The sequence below is a fragment of the Phyllostomus hastatus genome, unplaced genomic scaffold (genome assembly GCF_019186645.2).
Source record: "Phyllostomus hastatus isolate PE091 unplaced genomic scaffold, TTU_PhHast_1.1 phas_scaffold_78, whole genome shotgun sequence".
In the NCBI taxonomy this organism is placed as follows: Eukaryota; Metazoa; Chordata; class Mammalia; order Chiroptera; family Phyllostomidae; genus Phyllostomus; species Phyllostomus hastatus.
The window spans coordinates 96,685,877-96,693,505 of NW_025334041.1; the positions used below are offsets into that span (position 1 = coordinate 96,685,877).

Consider the following 7,629-nt stretch of genomic DNA (forward strand, 5'->3'; position numbering starts at 1 on the left):
ATAAATGTGATATGTGTATATTTTTTCTAAGAGGGATCATAGTGTACATATTGCTTTTAATTTTTTACCAATAATGCATTTTAAATTTCTTCCTATATCATTATATATTCTACAACATATTCAGTCTTATTCAACCAACCCCTCTTACTGGGCATTTAGGTTGTTAGAAGTTTTTCAATAGTGACATACTGAACACTATTGCACAGATCAAATTATTTTTTTAAGGGTGAGTTTTGAAAGTTTGAATTTGCTATATGCAAATATTTTTTTCTTTTTGCTATACACAAAGGTTTTTATTTTTGCATGTTTCCAAACTGATGTTGAGAAAGATTTTAACTTTTACCTTTCTACCAGCAATGTATAAGAGTGATTATTTCTTAAATTCTTGCAAGCACTTGTTAATACAGTAATATTTTATGTAAATTAAAAATACTGTCAATATTTTATTAATCTTTGTACTTTTGTACTTTTTGTACTTTTGTACACTTTGTACTTTTTGATATGTAAACTGATGAACATTTTTTGCTTTGTTTTTATGGCATTTTTATTTGTGCAAAATTCCTAATCATGTTAATTTTGCCCATTTTCTGTTGACATATTGTTACTGAACTCTAACATTTGAGTCCATCTGCCTGTGTGCACTATCTGAAACAAATACATAAGCAGGAATTTGCAGTACAGAAAGGAAATAGTTTAGTATTGAATTGGCTATTCTGAAGTGCAGGGAGCTCATACTTGAAAAGACCAGACTCTTCAATGTCATGTAGGTTATAGATTATACAGGACAAAATCACAAGACACTGGGGGTTAAGGGTTCTCATTATCCAGGGAAAAAGGATAGGTCAATGAGAAATAGGTCTTTCTCTACAGAACGAACGGCGGGTGGGGGGGGGGGGTAGATTTTTAAAGCTATAGTCACAAATCACATTAAATTGTGAGGACCCTCATTTTTCAATATTAATCTCAGTGCTTATTTTTGAAAGTTATATTTGCATTTAGGATAAATATGCCTTTGGATTGTGTAGATTTTTTTAGTTTATATAAATTAAAATTTTTTTAATTAGCTAAATATTCAGTTTTTTTCTCACATGGTTTCTACTTTCAGCGTCATCATTGAGAATCTCCACCAGATACCAGCTTTGTATTAACTACAATGGAAGAGTATTTTGATCTGTCTCTTCCATTTTCCTTCTGGTTGATAGTTGAATCATTATGGAAAGCATGATATTTTTAGCACAGAGCCTTCGAGAAAAACCCAGGACCACTTGGTTTTTAATTAAATTGAATTTTGTGGAAGGATTATATTGTTAATATGACTTCCCAGTTACTTCCTTCTTAGTACTGAAAATTGGGCTCATTGGAAGGATTGAATTATATTCAGATCTTATGGAAATTAGAATTATTAATGTTAATGTTTTTGTGTGTAGAGATTGAATTATTCTGGGTTTAAGTATTCTGGATTTTTTGTGTGGGGGGAGATTGGTTCTTGATCATTTACATTAGGAGGTCAAGTTTATTTAGAAATATTGCTTTGATTTTAGTGGAGCAGCATGATTGTGTAAACCTCAAGAGTAGAGGGAAGAAAGGGGAGCCATGTAGCAGTTACTAAATAATGAAATTAAAGATATGATAACTGCTATGGACTGAAAGGTCTTATATGGGTTCCTAGATTTAATACCAATGTGTGCTGGGCTTCCCACACAATACTAAGCAATTCTTAGACACCAGAAGGGGCCAGGAAATTCAACTCAATTCTGACACTATCTACCAGGATAGTGTCAGATCCTACAGGTTGAGGGTTCGGTCCTACAAGACTGTACTCACCACCTCCCCACTTCAGATGCCAGTGGCAAGACCAGTCTGTTAGCTGTGCTTCTGCCTAACCCACTACCACTCTGATGTTCCAACAACTCCCTCCAACTCAGGATGCCAATTGTAAGTCCAGGTTGTTGTTACCTGTACTTCTGACCAACTGGTTATAAATAAGAGGTTCCCAAAACCTCTTTTTCGGGTTAGATTTATTTGCTAGCATGGCTCATAGAACTCAGAGAAACATTTTACAACTAGATCATCAGTTTATTATGAAAGAATATAACTCAGCAACAGCCAAATGGAAGAGAAGCATATGGCAAAGCACAGGGGAAGGGTCCAGAGATTCCTTGCCCTCTCCAGGCATGCCTCTCTCCTCAAACCTCCAAGTGTTCACTAACCTGGAAACTCTCCAAACTCTGTCCTTAGGGTTTTTACGGGGGTCTTATTATACAGGCATCATTGATTAAATCATTAGCCATTGGCAGTTGATTCAACTTCAACCCCAGTCCCTTCCCTGGAGGTGAGGGCAGGAGACTAAAAGTTCCAACCTTCTAATTACATGATTGGTTCTTCCTGTGACTAGCTCCCATCTTAAAGTGATTTTCAGCATTTCAAAAGCCTTCATCAACATAACAAAAGACACCATTATCACTAGTCAATTAAGAAATTCCAAGGGTTTTAAGAGCTCTGTGCCAGAAAAGGAAGACCAAATATACACATTCCTTAAAGTACAATGTCTTCAAAACTTACTACCACTTACAAGGTAAAGTAATAATCAGTAGGCTGGTGAGGAAGCATATACCAGGAAGCCTGGATTGGCTTTTACTAAAGAACACAATTCTTTCAATTCCATTTTACTGATATTAGCATATTATTAGTCGTGTATGTATTTGCACTTAAGAGAATATCAATACCCTGGCACTAAAGGCAGTGCATTTTAATCTCCTGGATCCTTTTTAGAAATGCAGATTTTGGTTCAGTAGGTTTGGTCTGGGACCCCAGATTGTGCATTCCTGACAAGCTCCCGTGTGACATCACTGTACTGGTTCACAGTCTCTTTTTTGAGTAGCCAGGTTTGAGAAATCTTGTATTTACACTTCTAGGTCTTCATAAATAAATTAGTAGGTAAAATGCATGAAATAGTAAAATTACAATACAGTGAATTGGTTAAACACTTTCTGAGGATTACATGAAGTTTAGTATTTGGATTTTAAAAGATCATGGTAATTTGTAGACGTAGATTGGGTTACGTACAGAGCTGGTTCCTGGAGAAATAAGTGGGACAGATGTAATGCTGCTGGTCCTTGGCCCACACCTTGAATAATAAATTCTTTTTCTTTGGCTACATTGAGATAGACTTCAATACATTACATATAACCACTCCTGAATCTCACATGGGTATAGAATCCCAACATCTTGAGCCACTATCAACCATACATAATTTAACACTTTGTTCTTTTTTTTCCCTACTGACCCCCCCTCCCCTGATGGGAATTAGCAACAAACAGGACTATGCATCTCTAAGAACACCTTTTGTAGGCTTCCCTTCCCAGAAGGAAAGGAATATAAAGTTAGCATTGAGCTTTTCTGGAACTGTTGACTTGGGGCTGGTAATAGCACATATCTGAGAGTACCTGGTGAGTCAGTCAGGTCAAGGACTTGTATTGAAAAACAGGGGGCAAACAGAAGGATGCCAGGAGCCAGAACTAGGGTGGGGGTGGGAGCTGAATCACTCAACAGATGGCCAAAGCCCACAAAAGCTAGCACTACACACCAAAAGTAAAACTTGGACTTGAAACACTGACCTTCACTCATTGTATGTGTGTGTTTTCCTGATTACAACAATAAATATGTTCTATGTAGAAAATGTGGAAGTGACAATTAAAAGAGAAAAAAAGCACCTGTGATAAATCACATGATAATAATATCACTTTTATCACTGTGTCTATAGTTACATCTTTTCTTAAAATTTACTCCCCTGTCAGAGTTAGACAGGTGAGAGTTAAGCTCTTAAAAGTTGTGAAATTTAGGATCCTTCAAGAACCGGAAATTAATGATGCAGCTGAGAGCTGGATGAGTTGTCTAGAATCTAGGGAGGGAAGCATGGGGCCCCAGGCCTTTTGTGTTTCATTTGTTGCCCCAGGCTGGACAAGACTGCCTGGGAAGAGCTGGAGAGCATCAGTTAGGGCTGTGTTTAGCTGCCAGCTCAGATTTCACCAAAAAGCTTGACCCCATTTCTGCCCAGCTGGGAGACTCAGATACAGCTATATATTTGATATAAAAACTTGAATTATATTTAACTATTATTGCATTTGAATAGTGGCTCATATTTTTTGTTCTTCAAACTAGCAAATATTATATGGAGTCTAGACCAAAGTTGACCGACGTGCCTGAAACAAATAGATATTCCCAACCAACACTTAAAACATTAGTTCTCCTAGAATATTAGCTGCAAAGGGAACATAATCTTTCTGGAAATTTCTGTCATGTTTGGATTTTTTTTGGCTGTCCATGAAATTGAAGTATTGCTATTATTTTTGATCTTTTACATTAAAGGAGAATTATTTTTTAAACTTTGAACCTTTTCTTATGCTTTATAATTTACAACTAAAATTTTTGAAAGGCTTAAGCTAGGTTAAGGATTAAACTGTTAAAGCATGCTCTGTGGGATGCCTTACCTCTTACAGAGATATTTAGCACTAAGTTTATAAAATTCTCTTTTGTGGAGCACCAACAGGGTCATTTTCAAGTGAGTAACCTTTTTAATCTCAATTTTGCCATCTGAAAATCACTTAAGTGTTGCCTTATTCAACAACATACATTATAGCCAGTCCCAAGTAATATAATTCACACTCTTTTTCTAATACTGCAGTGTATGTTCCTTTCTTTGAAAAAATTTATACAGTATATCTGATGGTCTATAGGTCTCAGTGCAAACTTCAGCACTGATGAGAGATTACTGGATAGTTTCTTGGAATGCGAGTGCTCAGAGGGCAGCTGGGGAGATGTATGAATCCTTTCAGTGCCTTTAGTTTCTTAGGAAGTTGGCGTATCATGTGGTGATTCGCCATGTCTGTCTCTACTTCAGAGGAATGTTCATAATACTTATTTTATTTCTCAAACTATTACTACTGTGCTTATATGTGCCAGTGGGAGTTCACCACTATTTATTTAGATAATACACAGATTTCTTTCTTCCTCCCTTCCTTTCTTCCTTCCTCCCTTCCTTCCGTTCTTCTTTTTCTTTCTTCTTTGCATTAGCACACCCATGTTCAGTTATTTAGGTATTGTCTGTGACTGTTTTTGCACTAAGAAGGCCGAGTTTAGTAATTGAAATAAAGGACATGTGAATGCAAAGCCTAATTTACTATATGGCCCTTTACAGAAAAAGTTTGCCCTGGTATAGAGGATGGTATACAGCAGCTGATTATTGGGCCATTCACTCTTTCACCCATTGAGCCAATATTGGGGAATTTATTACGTAAGCCAAGGAAGGAAAAGAAAACCTTGATTGTACTTCTGGTAATACAGGGGTGGGGAAAAGTAGATTTACAGTTGTAATACAACTAAACAAGAAATAATTAATAAATAATAATGCAAGAATAAAGTGTGGCCCTGGCCAGTATGGCTTAGTTGGTTGGAGCATTGTCCTGTATCAGAAAGGCTGTGGGTTCAATCCCTAATCAGGGCACATACCTAGGTTGTGGGTTCGATCCCCAATCTGGGCATATACAGGACGCAACCAGTCAATGTACTCTCTCTCATTGATGTTTCTCTCTCTCTCTGCTTCTCTTTCTAAAAGCAATAAAAAAAATGTCTTCAGATAAGGATTAAAATAAATAAATAAACTACATTTTGTGTGCTCACAACTGTAAACCTACTTTTGCTTGCCCCAATGCAGACTAGATACCTTGAACCACATTTCCAGTGCAAACATTTAAATTTAAAGATAAAATGGAACTTCTAAATTACATTGCAGAGCTAGCCAGAAATTTTTGTTTTGTGAGAATGCAAAATTAGTATGATTGTGGAAATCCAGGTAGATATGATAATACTAAAGCTGACTTTTGCCTAAGGTGTTTGCATAACTAGTTATCTTGACTTTTGGTTTGGGTGTCTGTGCATGGTCACAGGGCTTGAAACAAATCTCCTGCCTATATAAGGCAAGAGGTCTTTTGGGAGCCTGGGAGCCTGTTGCAAGAGTCTAGTAATCCAAAGGGCTAAGCTTTCAGTTTAAGAATGATTTAGAACCCCTGGCTGGTGTAGCTCAGTGGATTGAGCACAGGCTGGGAACCAAAGTGTCCCAGGTTCGATTCCCAACCAGGGTGCATTCCTGGGTTGCAGGCCATAACCCCCAGCAACCGCACATTGATGTTTCTCTCTCTCTCTCTCTCTCTCCCTCCCTCCCTCCCTCCCTTCCCTCTCTAAAATGAATAAATTAAAAAAATCTTTTTTAAAAAAAGAAACTTAGTTAAAAAAAAAGAATGATTTAGAAATAAACTTCTATAACAAACTTTTAGTGGTAGGTGGGGGACATTGAGACTTCATAGCACAAGCTGGTCTTATTTGGACTGAAATTAATATATCTTTTGTGGGAAAACAAACAAAAGAAAAAACTGAAAAAAAAACTCACACAAAGAATTTATTTTAAAATAGGACCTCATTTCTGATCACTAATGCTGCCAAAATGGTGTTCAGGTACTTCGTGGAGGTTGGCTGAGTGACCTATGTTCCCTGTGGGCCTCTGCCAGGAGGCTGGTCATGATTGTAGATGCTACTGACCAGAACAGGACTTTGGTTGATGTATCTTTCAACCACATAAGGAGATAGGCTTTGCCTTTCAAATGCATGTAGCTCACTGACATAATCTTCAAACTTGGCAGAAGGCAGATGGCAGTACAAAGTGGGCAGCCACAAGATGGGCCAAGAAGATTGAAGCCAAAGAAAGGAAAGACAAGATTACAAATTTTGATCATTACAAAGTCTTCATGAAGGCAAAGAAAATAGGAAACAGAATACTCAAGATTGAAGTTAGGAAGCTTCAAAAGGTGGTGGTCCTGAAATCTTCTCCCCGACCAGCATCTGTTGCTAAAGGTGAAGCTGCAGCAACGATTGCAAATGTTCCAACAAAAGAAGGTGCAACTGCTGCAGGAAAGAAGGCTCCAGCCCAGGGGAAGCTGTAGGCCTGAAGGCTGCACCCAAAAGCTCAAGAAAGTCCAAAAGCTCCAACCCATGAAGCACCTGCTCTGAAGGCATCTGTCCAGAAAGCACGAGAACATAAGAGGCTATTATGAAGGTCATAAAGGTTCGTGTTGACACACTGGCATGTCCTTTTAAAAGCAGGATTTCATTTAATGATGTAGGATTTTATGGAAGTAAACTGAAGTCTACTTTGAAGGAAATACTTTCAACTCTGGCCTCAAAGAATTCCCAAAGATAAAATTACAGGAGAGGAAAGTGAATGATTAAAAATTAAAACTCACATATACACACAAGGAAATAAATCACCATGAAAGAGAGCCAGCAGAAACAAGGCATAGTATTATTAAACCTGAAAAGATTTCAGATAATGAATTTATACAGATATAAAATAAAAAAATATTATACAAGTGTAAAGTATAAATTTATATAAAGTTAAAAGATGGGTAGGAAACTATGAATAAGAACTAAGTGTTCAGAATTTGAAAAATGTGACATAACTTTAAAATATTCATAACTTTAAAATATTTCAAAAAATGGATTAAGCAGCAAACTATACAAAGGTAAAAAGGATTAGAGAACTGGGATATCTACGGAAATTATCCAGAATACAGCACA

The 7,629-nt window shown here is 37.0% G+C and overlaps 1 pseudogene; it reads left to right on the top strand.

Annotated features, from left to right (window-relative positions):
- The first annotated feature begins 6,499 nt into the window (after positions 1-6,499).
- Positions 6,500-7,106, top strand: LOC123811337 (annotated as a pseudogene).
- Positions 7,107-7,629: the final 523 nt, after the last annotated feature.